General features: G+C 36.4%; 1 pseudogene; it reads right to left on the reverse strand.

Annotated features, from left to right (window-relative positions):
* Positions 1–1,788: 1,788 nt before the first annotated feature.
* Positions 1,789–19,608, reverse strand: LOC122104569 (annotated as a pseudogene).
* Positions 19,609–22,899: the final 3,291 nt, after the last annotated feature.

A 22,899-nucleotide genomic window follows, 5' to 3' on the forward strand; every position in this document is an offset into this window, starting at 1 on the left:
TGTGATGTTAGGAAGACGAACCCTCAAATATGTATTTTAATGTTTTTGTTTCTTTCATGCATGTGTTTCTAACGCATTTATAAGATTATTTCTTTGTTGCTTTGTATGTCCCTCCCCCCACAGTGTAACCCCCGCTTTCACTATATTTGATGTCAGTATAACATGTGGAGGAGACGGGGACAAACAAGTTGTTTAAGGATTCAGGTGGACCTGTTGCAACAATGAGAAGTACAAAATGTCATGTCAAAACCAGCTTTACAATGTCGGTGTGGTGGGGGGTGAGGGAGGGTATGATTGGGTGGGGGGGAGGGGGGAGGCTGGGAAGGGAGGTGAAGGGTAAACAAAGGAGGAGGCTGAAATGCTTGGTAAGAAATGTATGCATTATCCTGCCCATGTAATTGTAACCTCTCTGTACAGTATGTTCTCAAATAAAATAAAGTAAAATTTAAAAAAAAAAATTCTAGTCTCTTCAGCCCATGTGCTATTATGTTCTTTCCATCCCTTAAAGAACTGCTGCATTCCTTCTATCCAGTTCAGAATATGCTTGTTCTGTCTTACACCAGCTCCTAAAATAAAGTTTTTCCATACTGCTAGCATCTTACTTTTTACACAGGAATAGATGGAAAGGAGAGATGAGGGACTCCCCTTGGTATTGATTAGTTTTCCCCTGCTACTTAGAACTCACTGTAAAAATCAGTGACAATGAATTATGTCATCACTTGACTTCTCAGTGCTATCTTTTACTCTAACTATAAAGCCTATCCTAGCTACTGTTCTTATGTCTGAGAATTATTTCAATCAAATTGGATTAGAGATGGCTCCAGAAGCCTCAAGGTGAATCACAATGAAAAACTTCACCAGATTTTTTTTGTCTGACAGTTTACGATGGGCCTACTACAGTGCACAATATAGATAGGTATTCAAAACATGCCTTTTATGTACAGGACTGTAAGAAGAATGGAGAGAAAAAGATAATCAAGACAGGATCCCTGAACTCAGGACCTCTCATAGTAGAAAAGGGTAGATGTATGAACAATTCATTGTTATGAGGCAGAAGAAAATCTGTGAGGGGAGAAGCTAGGAAAACATAAGACTCTCACAGAGGTAAAATATTGTTGAATCTAATGCAAACACTAAAAATTTTGCCAAGTAAAGGCCATGTGATTTTTTAGGAAAATCAGAGTACTGAACTCTGAACTTATATTTACTTCTAACACTAACTTATTTTGTTATTGTATACATACTCTATCTAGCATGAATATAATTGGGACTTTTACACATTTACTTCTTAAAACAAATACAAATATTAGGTGCTTGGAAATGGTGGCTCACACCTTACTTTTCAAGACTCTGGGACAGGGAGGACTGTGAATTGAGACCAGTCCTGGCAAAAAGTTTGTGAGATACTATGTCAACCAAAAAAAGTTACGCAGGGTGGACCTGTCATCCCAGCTACAAGGGAAGCATAATAGGAGAACAGCACCGATCTTATTACAAAAGCCAAAAAAGGCTACAGGTGTGGCTCAGGTGATACAGCACCTGCCTTATAAATTCCTGCATTTAAGCCACAGTACTTCCAAAAGAAACAACAAGAATAAGTAAAGTATCAGTTAAGTTAGAAGCACTGTACTTCTTTTCCACTCTCCCTCACAGAAAGAGATCATGTTTTAAAGTTGGTTTATATCTTTCTGGTCTAGTTTTCTACATTTTGATTATATGTCTGTACGCCTACCTAATTGTATCCTGTATTTTTACATGACTGGAAATCTTTTCCTTCAAACCGTAAGTATCCTTCAGTAACTTTCTCTTTTGAGGAAGGAAATTTAGTATTACATATTTATTCTTGGGTCTATATCTAATCAAATTAATTCACTGGATGAAATAGTTGTAAGACAACAAAGCTTTTCTATGCTGATAGAACATCCTGACAAGGTCAACACTAGCCAAAAAACCATAGGCAGGTCTGGAGATGTGGTTCAAGTAGGAGATCGATCACCTGCTTAGCACAGGATTCAAACCCTGTACTGACAAAACTACAAAGAAAGAAAGGAAATACCACAAGTTGAAAATGCACTCAGTACGTGTAACATGCCAATAACACAGAATGCCACAGGGGACTTCTGGTTCTCTGTGCTATCCTGGCTGTCAGAGCAGCTGCATAAGGAGACCAGCATGTCCTTAGCTCAAAAAAGATCAAAATTCTAAACTTAAGGTATGATCTCTACTAAATTTTACACTATTATAAAGTTCAACACCTCATAAGTCTTAACTACAGTAAGTCAAGGATAGCCTGAATGTCATAATGCACATGTTCACAGTCTATAGATGAAATTAATTTTCTTAAAATTGAATTAGAAAGCATGCATGTGTCTTTTTCATTATGGGCCCACATGATGGGTTCTTTAAGACACACTTCAAAATAAATTGCCAGGTTCTTTATAAGTGAATCTTGAAATTTATTTGACATTGATTACCTACATTGATCTTGCCTATTGCTACTTCACACCAAGGATTGGGATGATAGACTTATATAACAAACCTACCTTTTTGTTGAGATGAAGGTGTACCTAACCATACAGTAAAAATTTGAGAACTCTGGCTTTGGGGGCCCTGGGATTTGAACTCATGATCTGGACACTATCCCTTAGCTATTGTGTTCAAGTCCAGCACTCTACCAGTTGAAACACAGCTCCACTTCAAGTTTTGTTTGGTGGTTAATTGGGAAGAAGAGTCTCACAGACTTTCTAACTCAGGCTGCCTTTGAACAAGGAGCCTCGATCTCAGTCATCTCAGTACCTGGGATTACAGGTATGAGCACCAGATTCCAGCAATAACTCTGATGTTTATACACACTTGACACTTGTTTAACTTTAATAATTTACTGGGTATGAAGTAATACTTTAATATACTATAGGTTTATAGGTAAACATCTTTTTAATATGTTTTTCATTATAAAAATACTGTACAGAGGGGTTACAGTTACATAAGTAAGGTATGGAGTACATTTCCTATTGAGCATTGTTACCTCCTCCTTTGTTTTTCCCTTATTATCCCGTCCCTCCCCACCTCCCCAACTCCCTCCACCCCAGCCAAGTTGTAAAGTTCGTTGTTCTACATAGTGTCTTGTACATCTCATTGTTACAATGGGTCAACCTGTATCCTTATTTCAGCATTTTGTTATTTCCCTTCCCCTCCCCAAATTAGAAAAAAGTCTATACAAGATTCAGGGCACGGACATCAAATACAGTGAAAACAGGGGTTATACCATGGGGTAAGAACATACAAAAGAAACAAAAAAAATCACATACTACATTTTAAATATGTTGAAAACAATAGTAAGAAAGAAAAAAACAGTTGTTTCCCTGTCTCAGGGTTCATTTCACTTAACATCATCTTATGTCATATGCACATAGCTTTTGACCTTTTCTGCTTGTCCTCAGCTTTTCCCTTATTGCAAATAAGGGAAACCATGGGACCTATGTTTCTTTGGGCCTGGTTTAGTTCACTTAAAATAACTTTTTCCAAGTCTTTCCATTTCCTAACAAATGGGACCATGTCAATCTTTCTGATGGAGGCATCGAATTCCATTATATATATGTATGCCACATTTTCTTGATCCATTCATCTACTGAGGGGCATCTGGATTGGTTCCATATCTTAGCTATGGTGAATAGTGCTGTGATAAACATAGTTTTGCTGGTAGCTTTAGTATTGTCTGGTTTGTGATCATTTGGGTACATGCCCAGAAGTGGGATTGCTGGATCATAAGGGAACTCTGTGTGCTATGGTAAACATCTTTTTTATAGCGCTAAGTCCCCTTCTATTTCTTATTTGTTGAGAATTATTTTATGGGTTTTTTTCTTTATTTGATTTATAGTACTGCTTTTTGTAATATTCAGATTGTTTTCTTAGCATTACTAGGGTTTGGACTCCAGGCCTTGCTCTTCCTAATCAGGCTCTATACCACCCGAGCCATGCTATCAGCACTTTTACTTTTGGTTTATTTGTTTGAGTTTTTGGTTGGTCATGGGGCTTGGTCTCAGGGCCTGGGCACTGTCCCTGAGCTCTTTTGCTCAAGGCTAGTGCTCTACTGCTCTGAGCCACAGTTCCACTTCTGGTTTTTGAGTAGTTAACTGTAATTGAGCCTCACTGGGACTTTTCTGCCTGTGGTGGCTTTGAACAACAATCTTCAGATCTCAGCCTCCTGAGTAGGTTGGATTACAGGAGTGAGCCACCAGAGTCTGGCTTTGGTTATTTTTGAAGCAGGGTCTCATATGTATACCTCAGGCAGCCAGGACCATGATTCTGCTCTTTGTGCCTCCTATGTACCCAGGTGTAAGAAAATAGACATACACAACCAAAACTTTAGTGACCTTGAATCTAGATCTTCCCTATTTCTTCTCCCTAGTAGCTTGGTTTACAGGCATGAGACACTGTACCTGGCTTAAATTTTCATTTAATTTTTTTTAAAGTTATATTGTAGTTTGAACTCAGGGCCTCACACTTGCTATCCAGGCACTCTAGCACTTCAACCATAATCTGGTTCATTTAAAAAATATTGAAGTGATCATAAAATCTTATATTCTCAATTAATGTGTTTAAACAGTGGAATAATCTTGAAATAACTCTATGGCATATCACCAAGCATGTCAGGCATTATTATATTTGGAGGGCTAGAAAAAGTTGAGGAGTTTCTCTTTCTCCCTTCACTTTAGTATCCTTTTCTAAAGAAGTTGAGAAAATTCATAAAACCATCAAGGCCTGTTATTTTCTTCTGACACATCTGCAGTCTTGTTTTCCTTAGGTCACTTTTGGAAATACACATTATTCTCTGAATTCTTGTTTTTAATCTAAAATTCAAGTTAATTATAATAACATTACTCATGAATCTTTTATTCTTTTAACTTTTATCTACAACTCCATTACAAAAATTTTGTTATTCTATCAGCTTTAAAATTCTGAATCTAATTAATTTCTCATTTATCTTCATTCTGAATCTAATTAATTTCTCATTTATCTTCATCAACCTCACAAATATTCTGTGTGCTTTACCCTTTTTATTCAAATACTCAGCATTTTTTTCCTCTCCCTCTTCTACTTATTTGAATAAATAACCCCTACATTTTTCCTTGTTCTTTTCTTGTCTATGTTTTAAAATATTTTTGTTATTTTTTCTTAGCTTCTTAACTTGAACATTCTTTAATTCTAATTTTTTTAAAATAATAGGTGGACATTAGTCTTTAAATTTTTCTCTTCAGGGCAATTTATCCCATCAATTGATAGGCTAACTCAGAAGAATTGTGAGTTTCAGCATTCTAGGCTACCGAGTGAGTTGAGGGCAGTTTGTACAATATAGCAGGAATCTATCTCAAAGAAAAATAAATAAATAGTAAAGTTTTAAACTAAAGGCCTGGTTGTATGCCTGAGGTTTTTGTTTGTTTGTTTGTTTTTTCAGTTGTGGAGCTTGAACTCTGGGTCTGGGCGCTGTCCCTCAGCTCTTCAGCTCAAGGCTAATGCTCTACCAGTTGAGCCACAGCACCACTTTCAGTTTTCTGGTGGTTTATTAGAGATAAGAATCTCATGGATTTTCCTGCCCGGGCTGGTTTTGAACAAAAATGCTCAGATCTCAGCCTCCGGCGTAGCTAGGATTATAGACATAAGCCACCAGCACCCAATTATGTCTGAGTTTTTGTTGTTGTTGTTTGTTTTGTTGTTGTTTTTAATCAATACTAGTGCTCTACCACTTGAGGCACAGCTCCACTTCCAAGATTTTAGAAGTCCATTGGAATTAAGAGTATCACAAACTTCCCTGCCCAGACTGGCTTTGAACTGCAGTCCTTAGATCTCAGGCTCCCAAGTAGCAAAGATTACAAGCCACTAGCACGGGGAGGGAGGGGCGGGGGGTGGGGGGGGAACGCAAAAGTAATCTTTAGTTGTGACCACCAGTTTATTGCATGTTTTAAGCCAGTTCTATATACTTTATATATCTTATTATAATTCCTTTGTACCAATATTTCTTAATTCTATTTTATTGTCAGTTCCAAAGAACATAGTTGTATAATATAGATTTTCTAGTATGACCTTCTCATACATGTCTTCTTGTTGCATTTAAAAAATGACCACAGAAACATTAAATATGTAATTTGCTACCACCATATCTAAAGGTAGCTTCCTTTTCTTTATATTATTGGCTTTTATCCATACGTGCACTTATTTTACCCAATTGTACTATGTTACACACATTCACATTTAATTATATCATAAATATTCCCTCATGCTGCCGGTAGTATGTACACACACATATGTGTATCAATTAGTTGTACAAGTTGTACAAAGCAATTTATGGACATGCCCATACATGCATACTGTGTAGCCTGATCACACTCATCTCCTTTGCTACCTCTCTCATATTCTCTTCTCCTTCCCAATCCATTCTCAACAAGCTTTGCTGATCCATTTTACATGACATTGTAAACATATCTATACTTCTTCATTCCCCCTCCCCACTCCAACTAGTATGCCCATTGCATATAAAACCTGTTTGACTTCCTCACCATTTTTTTTTCTTGTAACCTAAGTCTGAACTCAAAACCTCCTGCTTGCTTGACGTTCTTGCTTAACTACCACCAAAGTCACGCCTCTAACTTGGATGTTTGCTGGTTATTTGTGGAGTTCTTTCTGCCCTGTATAGCTAACTATCTTTAAAACTGTCTTCAATGGCTCCTGCCAGAACTTCCAAGACCTTTGGACAGAAATGAAGAAAATTTGCTAATTTTTACTACTATATCTCTCAGGATCCAGTGGATGATGGAAGGTCTAAGCTTTAAATTTCCAATTGTATTGTGTTTTCATAACCAGAGCAGCAAACTGAATGAGAGCAATTACGCTGTTTCTGTCAGCCAGTGGGAGGACATGGTTTAGTCATTCTTCTCCAAACTTCTCTCTTTCTCATATCTTAGGTAGGAGGCTTAAGAACCCAGTCCCCTTACAGAAACAGAGGAAAACATACAACAGAAGGGTCAATCAGGTTCACTGGACATGGATGAAAAAGAACTAAGCAACTCAAGGGCAGTGATGGGAGGGAGGGAATAACCATTGCCACATGAAGAAATGTTCAACATCTCCAGCCATAAAAGAAATGTAAATCAAAACCACATTGAGATTCCACCTCACCCCAATTAGAATGGCCCCTATCAAGAAAACAAATAATAGTAGATTCTGACAGGGAGATGGCCAAAAGGAAATGCTACTAGCTACTACACTATTGGTGGGAATGTAAACTGGTTCAACCACTGTGGAAATCAGTATAGAACTTCCTCAAAAGACTAAACTTAGAGCTCCCCTATGATCCAGTAACCCCATTCCACACTAAAGCTACCAATACATCTATGTTCATTGCAGTATTATTGACCATAGCTAAGCTATGGAACCAACCCCACTGTCCCTCAGTATATAAATGGCTCAAGAAGTTGTGGTATAATATTTCTTAGAAGTTAAGGTGCAGTATTTTTTTTAACAATTATGATTTTTTTTTTGTTTTGTCGGTCGTGGGGCTTGAACTCTGGGCCTGGGCGCTGTCCCTCAGCTCTTCAGCTCAAGGCAATCGCTCTACCACTTGAGCTACAGCGCCACTTCCGGTTTTCTGGTGGTTTATTGGAGATAGGAGTCTCACAGTCTCTCCTGCTCCGGCTGGCTTTGAACCATGATCCTCAGATCTCAGCCTCCTGAGTAGCTAGGATTACAGGCGTGAGCCACCAGCGCCCGGCAACAATTATGATTTTTTCCTATTGTGTTCCCCTTGCTTTGGCAAGGTAAAAACAGTATCTCTCAAATCTTAGAGAAAAAAAAAACCCGAGAAACAGCTCCGAGATGATTTCATCATTGTATGACGATTGCAGAATGTGCTATACAAACTTAAAGGGTATAAGGCAATCACTCACCATGGTTTCCTGACACAATGGAGAGACACACTACACAAACACAAGATGTATGATCTTCCTGCCAGTGTGACACAGTATGCTGTTTTACAGTATCCTTTTTAATGGAAGTAGGAGAAGAGAGTACTCGTTAAACTAGTAACAAAAATTGGGCTGGGTGTAGCCTCATAGACCTGTGGTCACATTTATGTAAGATGGAAATGGAGGATGACAACTTAAGGCCAGTCTGAGGGAGGATTGTTGAGACCCCCATTTCCTACAAGAATCTGGGCATGGTGGCCTATGCAGGTAACTCTAGTTACAGGAAAAGTTGGTCAGAGGCCGTCCTTGAGCAAAAAATGGTGAGACCAAATTTGAAAAATGCAAATAGTCTGTTGGTATGATTCAAGTGGTAAAACACTAGACCAGCAAGCAGGAAGGCCTAAGTTTAAAAAGTAGTACAAAAAAGATAACAAATATAGTATAGTAAACATATAAATATGAAAGTTATTTGTTGCTGATATAAAATACTATATCATGTACATCATTGTATTGCTATACTTTTATATGACTGGTACCATAATAGGCTTGTTTAGGAATATGTAAACAATGCATTGTAAAACAAAGTTAGCATAGTTATGACATTACTAGGACAAGGAGAATTTTTCAGCCTTATTACAATCTTATGGGAAAACCATTGTATGTGCCATACACTGTTGTTCAAAATATTGCTATACAATGCACGAGTTATTGTTTGAGCATAAAGAGATCTATGTACATTTCTATATAGTCAATTTTTACAGCCTGTTTTTAGATTAATTACTAATCTCAATTAAGATCAATTTATTAATCTAATTAATTATGATTTTTTGCAATTTATTAGCAAGTTGAAAAATATTACCTTAGAAATAAGTCTACTGTCTAATATTTTCTAAACATACTAGGCCACCACTATCTACCAGAGCATGAGCAAATAAGAGCTCCTGTTATATGATGAATAGATCATTGTGGGTTCATTTCTCTTTGTCCCACATATAAGAAAAAAATGGAAGGATAAAATAAGAAACTGAAACTTTGGATATGTCTTTTTCCATTATCAGTTCTTGTTCTCCTGTCTTACATGGCAGACTTCTTTAATGAGCCATTTTTTATCCTGACAAATGATTATTTTTCCTTACTAATGGTTCTATACTAAAGAAAATGGGTTACACGGGTTGTATCCAGCTCATAGGCATTCCAGTTTGTGGACTTTTACCTAGGTGACCTGACCCCCTAGAGCTGCTGTGCTTCCTGTGGTCCCATCCTGTGACACTGGAGTCCCGGGTGGGCTGACAAAGCCCAAGGACAGGACAGGGGTCTGGGATAGGAGTGTTAGGACCTTCTGCGGAGCACACAAGTCTTTGTGATTATAAGACACCATCTCTGTCACCGACTCTTTTCCACTGGACCAGCAGGAAGAGTGATACTGACTTTGTCCTTGTTAGCAAAAATCACAAAGGTTCAGTGAGGGGAATCAATCAGTTTTTATCAAGTCTCCCATTAGTTGTTGTGGAAATGTGAATGAATGTGATTCATGAACATGTTTATCAGTGATCATGAAACCTAATGAGAATGTATCTGTGTTGGATACAACACAAGAAATGGCTGGGGTTGGAGGCATGGCTGGGGTTGGAGGTGGAAAAGTGATAGCTATTCCAATGTTGAACACAGAAAAGAGAGGGAAAGAAATAGCTGAAGAAGCTAACAACATGTGAGCTGAACTTGGTCAAGGAGCTCAAGTCACAGTATTAATATCTGGGACTAGGCTAAGTCAACTGTGGGGACTTCAGCAAAACTCCAACCTCTCAATGCCTCCGCTTTAAAAGAAAATACATGTTTTGCCAGAAAATCTGATTTTTAAAAATGGAAGCAAGTTCAAATTAGAAACAGAAACAGAAATAGACATAGAAAATGATGATGCATAACGAGACATATCATCAAGAGGCTTAACCTGGATGATGACAATTTGATGCACTGAACTTGATATCTCTTTCACTTGGCATTACTAAACCAAATTTTTCTTAGCTTCCATACTTTCAGAATCAAAGGGAATGAGAATAATGAAGATATTCAACAAGAAGCCTAAAAGGTACTGAGAAGCCTGAATTGGTTGTTGAAGGTTGTGTAAGATTCCAGCAGACAAGAAAAACCAAAATTATGTAAGTAAAGATGGGTCTGAATAAAGATGTGGTATTACAATGAAACATAGTGAAGATTACCATCTTTAATAGAGTAAAATGTCTGCTGCGAAGCAGTAGGTCAGGAGGACCAGAGATTCCAAGATGGTAGATGTTAGAATGACACAGATTGATGTTTAGATCTGAATTTTACATCTTCATAGCTATAGACTCTGAACCTCCATTACTTCATTAAAAGTGAAGCTAATCACACTAGCTTTTGCTTGTTGTAAGGAATGAGTTTGTGTGTGAAAATACATGATGGATTTACAAGTTAATTGTAATTTGGAAATACAGAAAGGAACAGATTGCAAGGATTTTGACTAATGGTGTAAGAAAATTGCACTAAAGTGTAAGAGGGTGTACATAAACACATGGTAGAAAATGGGCAATGGGAAGCCATTGTCAAAACAATAATCCACCATGTGTTTCTGAACCAGAAGCCTTCATGAGAAAGATGTGTACATGGGATGTGTGTGTGTGTGTGTGTGTGTGTGTGTGTGTGTGTGTGTGTGTGTGTGTACACATCAGGCATATTCAGAGTCAACTAAACTATAATTTGGATTGATTTTAGATAAGGCAATATTTATTCCAGTCACCAGTCTCAGTATATCAATCTACCATACTTCCTATAGCCATAAAGCTTCAGGACACTAGATCTGATATGAAGCCACATGATTTTGCTTTAATAATTTGAAACTGTCTCTGAAATTTGAACTGAGAAGAAAATGCTGCCATGAGATATAACCACTATATAAACAGTGATTTGTTTGTTTGTTTGTTTTTTGTCAGTCCTGGGGCTGGGCGCTGTCCGTGAGCTTCTTTTGCTCAAAGCTAGTACTCTACCATTTGATCCACAGTGTCACTTCTGGCTCTTTCTCCATATGTGGTTCTGAGGAATTGAACCCAGGGCTTCATACATGCTAGGCAAGCACTGTACCACTAAGCCACATTCCCAGTCCCTATAAACACCTTTACCAACTCTTCAGTTGGTGTGTGCTAAGAAGATCCAACCTGACAAAACTATTTTTCTGAGCAAGAAGGTACATGGAACTTGAGTCATTCAGTAGGTTAAAAAGATTCCTAGAAATATAGAAATGGCTGTTTTCTGTAGCCCTGTGTGAATAGTTCTGAGCCACGGGAACTAGTTATCCTCCATTATTGTTAGTTTGGCCAATGATTTTCCTTACTTAATACTCATGACATAAGCTGCATAGCAGCTTTACATAACTGTGTAACAAAATTACTAAGAAGATGGATAGCAGCGTTTATTGTAAAATGAAGAGATGTAGGTTGTTATAATAGTATTGTTCACAGAAAATATAATAGATAAATATCATATTTTTAGGATTTTATTACAAAAGTCATTGTATGTTTTTATCTTGATGGAGTGAAGATTATTTGCACTGAAGTTATTTCACCATTGGGAAAAAAGTGCTATTGTGAGACTGGAATTGGGCACTGGGTATCCAGTGACACACAGAAGCTTATATAATTGATATATATATATATATATATATATATATATATATATATATATATATATATCACATTTTCTTGACCCATATGTAATCTTTTAAGCTTTCTTATGACAATTGAGTGGAGAAGAAAAGATGCACTATTAGTAGCATTCTGAAACTAGGTTGCACTAAACAAGAAATATTTACTACATGTTCAGTAAGGATGAAGGCCAATATTAAACTACCATTAGAAATTTCCCATGGACAATACCCTAGATTTCCATTGTATGGAAATCTATGCCTCTATGGAATTCTATGCCTCTATCAGAAAGAATCACTTTGCCCCATTTGTTAGAAAATGGAAACACATAGAAAAAATTATATTAAGTGAAATAAGCCAGGCCCAAAAAAACATAGGTCCCATGGTTTCCCTTATTTGCAATAATTAGTATAAGTCTAGGACAAGCAGAAAAGGTCAAAAGCTATGCACATATGACCATATAAGATGATGTTAAGTGAAATGAACCCCAAGATAGGGAAACAACTGTTTTTTTTCTCTTGCTTGCTATTGTTTCTAATGTATCTAAAATGTACTGTGTGATTTTTTTGTTTTTCTTGTATGTTCTTCCCCCACAGTATAACCTGTTTTCATTGTATTTGATGTCGGTGCCCTGAATCTTGTATATACATTTTTCTAATTTGGGGAGGGGAAGGGAAATAACAAAATGCTGAAATAAGGATACAGGTTGACCCATTGTAATAATGAGATGTACAAGACACTATGTTGAAAATGAACTTTACAACTTGGGGGGAGAGGGAGGAATTGGGGAGGTAGGGTGGGAAGGGATGGTAGGGGAAAAACAAGGGAGGAGGAAACAATGCTGGATAGGATATGTACTCATTACCTCATTCATGTAACAGGAACCCCTCTGTACACTATTTTTACAATAAAAAAGATTACATATGGGAAATAGTTTGGGAACCAGGCCTGAAAATGGGACAACCATTAGCTCACTTCAACCAGGTCACACTTAAGGATAGCAAGGGAGCCTCTGACCTGCCATCTGTCTTCCAGAAGAGGAAATGGAAGTGCCATAAACTGCATATCTAACTTGGCCACAAGCAGATACTTTCTAAGATCGCTTGTCTTATGGTTTGGATGTTAAATATACTGCAGAGTCTCATGTGTTAAAGACTTGATTACTAGACTGTGGTGCTACTGGAAGTCAGATAATTAATTGTGTCTTTGAAGGAGGCATGAAGACCCCTGAACCTTCTTTCACCTCTCTTTGAGGTGAGCAGCTTTGCTCTACCAAGCTGTACAGTACAACCATAGGGTCAAATCACCACAGACCAAATCCTCTGAAACCATGAACTAAAAGAAATCAGTCTCCTTATCTAATTTTTCCCCCTCCAGTATTTTCTCACAACAATGAAAAGCTGAGTAACACAACTTCTTGTTTGAAACACTATAAAAAATAAAAATAAGAACTTTCAGCTTTCTGTTTGCAAATGATGAAATAAATCTTATACATACTCAGAAGAATGGTTGTTCATATGTAATATAAAATATAAAGTGCAAGCCAGGCGCCAGTGTCTCATGCCCATAATTTGAGATACTCAGGAGGCTGAGATCTGAGGATCATGGTTTGAAGCCAGTCTGGGCAGAAAAGTCCCAATGAGACTTCTATCTCCAATAAACTACTCAGAAAAACTGGGAAGTGGAGCCGTGCCTCAAGTGGTAGAGAACTACCCTTGAGCACAATGAGGCCCAGGGACAATGCCCCTGCCCAGACTTCAAGCTCCAGGACTGGCAAATAAATTAATTAATTAAAAATTAAAAACATAAAGAGCAGACTGTGCTGCTATATAGATATTTCTTTAACTGTGGCTTTATAGAATAACTGATCATTATGTTTTCATTTTAGTATTACTGGTATTTGAATTCAGCCTCAAACCCGTTTAGCTCCCTTGCTCAATTGATGTTCTGTCATTTGAGTCATGCTTCCAGCCTGATTTTTTTGCTGGTTCATTAGAGATAGAGTCTCATGGGTTTTTCTTTTTGGGTTGGCTTTGAAGCATGATAATCAGTTCTCAGTCTCCTGAATAGCTAGCCATAAACCACCCGCACCCAGCTTAGAACAACCTGATATATGGATTACTAGTGACATAAAATTTGTTAGTTTTATTAAACATGTAAATGCTATTTTCCAATCTAGAAATCAACAACTGTTCAAATTTCACTGAAAAACTTTGATATTTACTCACATGCAACATCTTCTTGAAACAGTGTTGAGAATTGCATTCACATAACTGCAATGAAAAAAAAGACAGTGTGGGCTCTGCTAAAATGGAATTCTTGAGGAATGAACTGAAACCAGACCACCTCTAGTTCCCATGTTAAAAGCAAACTTGTTAATTTTACAGTGAGGTACCTACTGATTGTCACTGTAAACTATGTGAGAGTGTGCCTAGCATATGACAGAAAGGGCCTATTTTGATCAATATTGATCATGTGATTATTTGAAAGTATTGAATTGAGGGAAGTAAGACAATTTAATCTGAAATCTAATTATAATGGGACCATTACTTTTTCAACTAAACTCATTTTCAGGACTACAGAACTCATTTATATCTCATTTATAATACAATTTATTTGGAAATTTTTCTTGTGCTGGCGAGTTGATTTGGTAGACAATGTCATCACACCATTAAAAGATTTGATATTTTCAGGTGATACGTTTCTCTGAAATTTTTACGTTTCATAGTTGCTGTAATTTTGAACATGAGTCCAAATTCCACAGGACCATTTACTTCCTAACACCCATAATACACATAGTGAGAAAACCAGGTTCTTGTCATGGACAAATAGTGGCCATGATCACTGAGCTCATGCCAGGATGTCTGAGCCTGAAGCCTGACTGCCACTTAGCAGCTACATAGTTGGAGTAAATCGAGTTAACCTCTCTGAGTGGCCCAGCTTGTTTTCTGTGAAATGGAGGCTGAACAATTTGAGTGCATGCCTGAAAGGTTTGTTCTGAGGATTAAAAGAGTCAATATACAAAACCTTCTTTAGAACAGTAATAACACATGGTAGGTATCTTATAAACACTATTATTGTGGCTGTATTGATTAGGTTTGCGTGGTAAGACGACTATACATCTTAACTTCATACTTTTTCTTCCAGTGTTTGCATTTACTTTACTTCTTTTCCAAAAATAAGCATTTACTCCATTGGAAATAAAGGCAAATTTATTTCCCATCTTTTTTGGATAATATTCTCTTTCACCTAAAAAGTCAAGGTGATTTTTACTCATTTTAATCTCAAAAGGTGGAGGTCACATTTAATTTAAATTTCTAATAAAAAATTGATAGCTGCAAAGTTAATGACTCATTTGGTTGTAAAATCATATGTAATAATTGAACCTTTTCCCAACCTTTAGCTAGGTTACATGAACTCATTTTTTTTGTATTCTCCTTATATTTGTTTCATTAAAAGTTTCCACTTTGTCCTGTGAATTTCTGGATACTTTAAAGAATACCATTTTTTTCATTAAAGTAAATACTCAATTAAATATCATTTAGGTAGCTCTTTTACTAGGTGTCTGAAGAGCATTGACTTTTGAATGTTGCAATAACATGTCACCTTCTAGCTATTTAGCTCCTTGGGGTCTCAGCTATAAAAAGGACTAACATATTGAAGCTTTACAAAAATGTACCTACAGAGATATTTGTTTTCTCTTCATAGGTGAGCTCTGAAATGTTGACTGCACACAAAGGCTTTTATGCTGCCTGCATTCCTTCAAACAAGAATTATGTTGTCCGATAGTTTATCATCACCTTACTTAGAAGCCTGGGGTTTTGACTTTGTGCTGAGAGATATGTGTGTGTAGTCTGTGTGTGTGTGTGTGTGTGTGTGTGTGTGTGTGTGTGTGTGTGTGTGATTTTTCTCAGTGATGAAGTTATCATTCAAATCAGAGCATAAGCTTTTATTGCTTTATTATTTACATGAGAGTTAATTCAAGTATTTGTCTGATGAATATTACCACTGACTATTTTCACATTTATGGATTGTATTAGAGAAAAAAATATCTAAGGCTTGGTGCAGTGTCTGCCACTTATTTAGCATTATAAGTGTGTTTATTGCTTTGTACATCCCAACAGAGCATGCTGTAGCAGAAGGGTTTGTAACATCTTTCTATAACAACCATGATTTATGAAATTTAACACCTTGTCAGGAGTCCAGGACCCTTTATTAAATACAGATCATCAGACCACATGAACCCTATCTTTCCACTGAAATAGACCAAGAAAATTAACCATCTTTGTTTTTTTGCTTATCACTTAATAATAGTAACTTTCAATAATAAGAGTGTTAAATTTACAATTGTGTTTGACACGATGTCTTTTTCTATCATAGAATTTGTCTTTTCACTTAAATTTTTGTTGTCAAAGTCATTGATCTTTTTCTACGGAATATTTAAAGATGAAAAATAAGCTTTCAATCACAATTCCATCATTGTGGATTTAAATTGATCACACACATGTATTCTTTTACCTAAATATTTACCTAAATATTGCATGCACACTATTTTGCATTTTGCTTAGTAGCTTATACAAATCTGCCATTGTTCTCTCAGTACACATTAACTGTCACTTGTAAGGGCAGCAAATTACTGGCCCATACTGACTCTGAAACTTGTAATTCATTACTCTCCTCACTTCCTTTTTTCAAAAATATAGTTGAATTTTTCCAACCATTTCTAACAATTATGCACAAAGTGGTATTGGTTTCAGAACTAAGTGCTATTGCTACATTTATATTATTGATATTATTGATTAGTCATTAGCACATTCTTTTCCTCTTTTTTTTTTGTTGGTCCTAGGACTTAAACTCTGGGCCTGGGCATTATCCCTGAGCTCTTCAGCTCAAGGCAAGCCCTCTACCACTTGAGCCACAGAGCCACCTCTGGTTTTCTGGTGGTTAATTGGAGATAAGCCCAGGCTGGCTTTGAACTCTGATCCTCAGATCTCAGCCTCCTGAGTAGCTAGAATTACAGGTGTGAGCCATAGGTGCCTGGTTTTATTAGCAGATTTTGTGACTTTGTTTTTCTGTTTTCATTACAAGTGGTTTGTAATATTTTTAAGTATATTGTCTTATTTAGTATATAATTAGTAATGGGAAACAAAGAGAAAAGGTTGTTACTGTGCAAATGCTGAGAAAAATCAATAACACAAAACAATTATGTAAAGTGTATTATAGTACTTGTTATAAAGTAATGCATTGATAAATGTTATTAATAGAGCATTTTCTAGTTAATCATAGTCTCGTATATTTCCATTTAAAAAAGAGATTAAAGGTTATATTAGCAGCAAGGGGTTCAATGATAGATAACTTATTTACCTTTATTTATTTGGTCTCAGATAACTTCAGTGCCTTTATTAAACAAATGAAAACTTCCTATGGTGTTCATTTTAGACAATTGCTATTTTTTCTCTCTGTGAATCTCTGTCTCTTTCTCTCTCTCTGTCTCTGTCTCAATCTCTTTCTTTCTGTCTGTCTATCTGTCCCTCTCTCTCTCTCTCTCTCTCTCTCTCATACACACATACACATACACACATGTGTATGTGTGTGTGTGTGCTAGGACTAGGGCTAGACTGAAGGCCTCAGTGCTGTCCTTTAGCATTTATGCTCAAGGCTGGCACTTTCAGATTTTACATAGTTCAGTGGAGTCTCATGAATTTTCCTGCCCAGGTTTATTTTGAACTATAGTCCTCAGATGTCAGCCTCTTAGGTGGCTAGGATTAGAGATGTGAGCCACTAGCATCAGGCCAACAGTTATATATATATATTTTTGCTTTTGGTTGGTCATGGGGCCTAAAATCTGGGCCTGGGCACTGTCCCTCAGTTCTTCAGCTCAAGGCTAGTGCTCTACCACTTGAGCCACAATGCCACTTCCAGCTTTTTCTGCTTATGTGATGCTGAGAAATCAAACCCAGGGCCTCATGAATGCGAGGCAAGAATTCTACCACTGAGCTACCTTCCCAGACCCCAGGTGTATTTCTTAATAATAATCTTTATATATCAAAGCACAACAGTCCTTTTGAAATGATCAACAAATGAGGTAAAATGAATATAATTTATAAATTGTATATATCACTATATGTATATATCTACACAATATGTAATATGTATATTATGTGCATGCATAAGATATAAAATCATTTAAACATATGTATATATATATATGTATATATATATATATATATATATATATACTTATATGCATTTGTGTATTTGTAAATTTGTTAATTATCCAGAAGAAAATGAGCTCTCAGATACATGAGCTATTCAGGGCTTTGTTTCCTGTATATAATGAATGAAGTTACTACACTGTTTATTTTCAACCAATAATTAGTTTTTAATTGTAAAGGGAATGAATTACTTCTAGGGCTTTTATTTATTGAGTTGACTCTATCATTTGACTTGGGGATAATGCAGTGTTTACTGTGGAGTGAGCATTGTTTATCGTGAGGATTATTTTCACACTCACAGTTCTAAATGTTAAATCAGTTCAGGTAGAGGCTTTCTATTAACATGTACAACCAAACTAACTGTCCACCAAATGAAAAATGTGCTGTAATCTTCCTAGGAACAGACTGAACAATAAAGACATGTCAATGTTGTTTTAAAAATATGTACTCCACTCTATGTGATATCCATTCTATCCCTGTTTGCTTTGTATGAAAGAGAAAACAACAGGGGAAAATTCACTTATTACTCACTCAACCTTTTGAAAATAAATGGGTCTCTGCCTTTAGTTTTTATTCTTTAGTTCTTAATTGCCTGTTTAACATTACACCCATTTACATAATTCAGAGGCTATATTTCAGGTTTAATTTGAAGTGTGTTCTTTCAATTCTAGATAACAGCATTTAGCTTTTTTTATTTATAGTTTATTTTCTGTCATTGTATTTTTGTTTCTTTTTTTCCTCCAGATAGCTCTAATGGGACATTTTAAGTCAGCAATATAAATAAGCTACAAATACTGTCAGAAGAATGCATTTATCACCAGTAGAATCCAGATATACCATACTCATGTTCTGATCATTAGATCTCAAAATTTCACTTAATAGATGTATACCTAGGTTGGTGGGGTTTTTTGGGGGGGGAGCGGAGGGCTTGAACTCAAGGTATAGGTGCTGCCTCCCATTTTCCACTCAAGGCTGGTGTTCTACCACTTGAGCCACAGCTTTACATTGCTGGTTAATTGGAAGAAAGTTTCATGGACTTTACTGGCCAGGCTGGCTTCTAACCAAGAACCTCAGACTCCTGAGAATTACAGCATGAGCCACTGACACCCAGTTTACTCTTAGGACCATGTCCTCAAATGCAGCATCTGCTTTGTATTATAAAATAACTATTTTCTGTTATGTACAATGCATATATCAATGTGAAAATCCAAGTGTTTTCAAAGGGGTTCATTGGTTCTAACCAGGTCCTCCTCTTTACCATCTTTGTGGTGTTGGCATCAACAGCTTTCATCTTTCTAGGTAAGAAGTCCTTATATCTGCACCGAGGACTTTGACTTGGAAATTACCTTTATTTTATTTCACAAATTGCCTCAAAAGACTAGCATTTTTCTCTTCTGGTTGCCCCTGAATACTTGAGTCAGGAAGTTCCTAGCAGTTAAACAAGATATGAACATGATATATCCAAAATGTGTTATTGGGACGGTTTCCCATTCATTTTGGTTCACAGTGCTTTTAGTGCGGCTTCCATCTGAAGGAACATCCTTCTGTAAGCCTTGCTTTTCCTCCTGTAGACTGGCAGAGGACAGTAGAGCAACCAACACACTAAACTACTGTTTCTGTGTGGTTAGAGGCCGTGGTTATTTTATAGCATCGTGGGAATTTCACATCCATGTAGTAGGAATTGGGGCTCTGCACCAGGCTCTTCTTGTGTTTCCTCTTCTCTTCAGGAGAGGGATGAAGTAGATCCTTTCTGAGAGGCATATTCTCAGAAGGAGGTAAGGCTTTTTTTTTTTTTTTTTTTGCTTCTTAATACAATCCATTCAAGTGGACTTTGGGGATCCATACAGCCTTCTAAAATGTTGATTTTCTTTGCCTAACACTTCTGAGAGACATGACAAATATATTTTCTTGTAAGTCTAGATTGGCTACTTACTTTCTCTGCCTTCTCTTCCTCTAATTCAACCCCAACAAAGTCAATTAGTCATGCTTTCTGCTAGAGGGCCTATTCATTTTCTTTTTGTCTGTAGGATATATTGCACACAAATTGCGGATTTATGTTTTACAACGTCTTGTGAATCCCAAGCTTTGAATAGTTTTCCTCAGGATCATGTGATGATTCCATGCAGGTGTTTTAGGGTCTCAGCCTAAGCAGTCAGGCCTACCTGACTGCCTTTGGAAGCTCCATAGCTCTTTAAGTCAAGCAGATTTTTATCAATGAAATTCTACACATTACATTTAGAGATCAATTGTATTTTTAGTTACAAAGTCCATTGATGGCTAGTCATGATAATATACTAGATGAGGAAATTTACCTTTAAAATATGGAAAAGATTTTTCTACTGCCTAGGTCATCAGCAATAGCAGAATCTACATGGATAGCCAGGCATTTTCTCTCCCTCCTTAAAACTTGAGGCCCAGCCTAGCTCAGTTTAGCCTAAACTCATAGTTGTCTTGGTTATTACCAAGGGCCCCCATTCTGTAGGGGATTCTCATAATTTCCTTTTAGGATTTCTCCTTGATTCATGTGGATTTTCCACTGACAAATTATATTTAGTTAAAAACTTAGGATAAAAACTTGACTGTACATTGCTTTTTTGTACTGATGTTTAAACTTGGGGCCTAGAGCTCTTGCTTGGCTTTTTCACTCAAGACTGGCACTCTCCCATTTGAATCACAGCTCCACTTCTGGCTTTTCTGGTGGTTAATTGGAGATAATAGTCTCATAGACTTCCTTACCCAGGCTGGCTTAGAACCACAATATTCAGATCTCAGCCTCCAAAGTAGCTAGGATTACAGGCATGACACACTGACACTCAGCAGAATGCACATATTTTTAGTATGTATTTTGTCAAGTTTTGATAACTGAATTAACCCAAGCAACCAGGGACATCATCATTGTACCCAATATTTCTGCCATATCTTCTTGGTTCCCTTCCTGCCTTCTTAGCTCTACTAGAAGTATCAATTCTAATTTCACCACTCTAGGCTAGTTTGCCTTTACTGAGCTTCATAAAAATGCAGCATCTATTCTTTCCTCAAGATAATGATTTTTAAATTTATCCATATTATTACATATATCAGTAATAGTTACTTTTTATTGGGAAGTAATTTTCCATTGCTTGAATATTCTATATTCTATCAATCTATTTGTTCCAGTTACATAGTTGTGCAAATAAAGCTTCTGTGATCATTTTCTGTATACTTGTTTTCATGAACACATTCTCATTTACCTTGGGACAATATATTGAAGTGGAATTGTTAGGTTGATAAAAAGATATGTGTTTAATTTGTAAGAAATTCTCCAAAGAAATGCTTTATAAACTGAGCACACCATTTTATATTCTGTCCTGCTTGAAGATTTCAAGAGGGTGCTTCTTATTTTCCCAATATTATCAATCTTCTAAATTTGAGTTATTTTGGTGGCTATAAAACAGCATTAAGTGGCCATTTTTATTTTCCTTTTGACTGGTGAAGGCAAACGTTTTATATATGCTCATTGGGCAATTCTATTTTCTTTTCTGAAAAAAAATGTCTTAAAGCCATTTGAAAATTTTGGTTGTTTTCCTTATATTATCCATTCATTGGAGCTCATTACACATTCCTTTCAGAGTTCATTTAAAACATGTTACAAAATTCATCTTCAATATTTTTTTCCCAACCTGTGATTTGGCCTTATTTTTTCAGGAACATTGTTGGTGACCAGAAATCCTTAATTTTTATAAACCCCAATATTCTTCTTTTCTTTCTTTCTTCCTTCCCTCTTCCCTCTGTTCTTCCTTCCACATATCTTTTTACCTCTTCTTTTTCTCTCTTTATTTCTTTCTCTCTTCTTTCTTTTTCTTTTTTTATTTTCCCCTTGGGAATCCAGACCCTGGGCTCACTAAGAGTTCTGTGGCATAGCCACAATTCCATTTTTTTTGTCTCCCCTGGTTATTTTTGAGATAGGTTTCTAGTTTCTGTGTAGGCACATGTCTGGGCTACAATCCTTATATTTCTCACTTCCCAGAGCTAAGATGATAGGTACTCACACCATGCTTAAATTCCTTCTGTTAAGATATAATCTCACAGACTTTTTTGTCCTGGCAGGCATGGAACCACAAGATCCTGAGATCTCAGCCTTCCATGGCTGAGATGCCATGTGAACGTCGCTGTGCCTAGGCATTGATTGAGATAGAAACATGCATCAGGCTTGATTCGAACCATGATACTCCCACTCTCAGTCCCCCTGGTAGCTAGGATTACAGAAATTAACTACCAGTTCCTAGCTGATTTCCTTTTTTCTTCATTTTTCTGTCTGGAAATATTTTTGCATAATTCAAAGCATGGATTTATTCTTTTATGCTTTTCCCCTAAAACGTTATGTGAAAAGGGGAGTGTGAGTGTGTGTGTGTGTGTGTGTGTGAGTGTGTGTGTGTGTGCAGGTCTGTGATTCAAGCAGATAATTCTGTGTAGTGGACTGAAGCCTACCTTCTTTCTCCATCATTGGCTGAAATTATTTTCTTTCCCCATTGAGGTTTATTGGTATTTTTTTTCTTGAAAATCAGCTACATATGTTTTAATCTATTTCTGGATTTCTTATTTTTTTCTATTGATATGCACATATACTGTCATGCCCATATTACACAAAGTTGAATAATTAGCTACAGTCTTAATTGATGTAGCTTTATAGTTAATAAAGCAGCCCAGCATGTTAACATTTCAAAATGTATTCATTATTTTTCTAGATATTCAGGAAATTCCAGGTCCTATTTCTACTATATATTTTTAATCAGCATGTAAATTCTAAAAAAGAGGAAAAAAGATAAAAGAAAGCTGGGATTTTGACTAGATTACATTAAATCACCAAATCAACTCAAGAATTGCATCTTAAATGAATTTTTCAAATTAATGAATTTTGTATATTTCTACAGCTATTCAGGTGTTTATTCTGAGTGATTTTTTTAGTGAAGAAATCCTGAACTTCTTAGATGAAATTTGTAAGTATCTTATGGTTTAGGATATTAAGGTAAATGATATTATCATAGAGTTTTCTAATAACAATATAATTCTGAA

The sequence above is a fragment of the Dipodomys spectabilis genome, unplaced genomic scaffold (assembly GCF_019054845.1).
Source record: "Dipodomys spectabilis isolate Male_0828 unplaced genomic scaffold, ASM1905484v1 ptg000026l, whole genome shotgun sequence".
NCBI classification, from domain to species: domain Eukaryota; kingdom Metazoa; phylum Chordata; class Mammalia; order Rodentia; family Heteromyidae; genus Dipodomys; species Dipodomys spectabilis.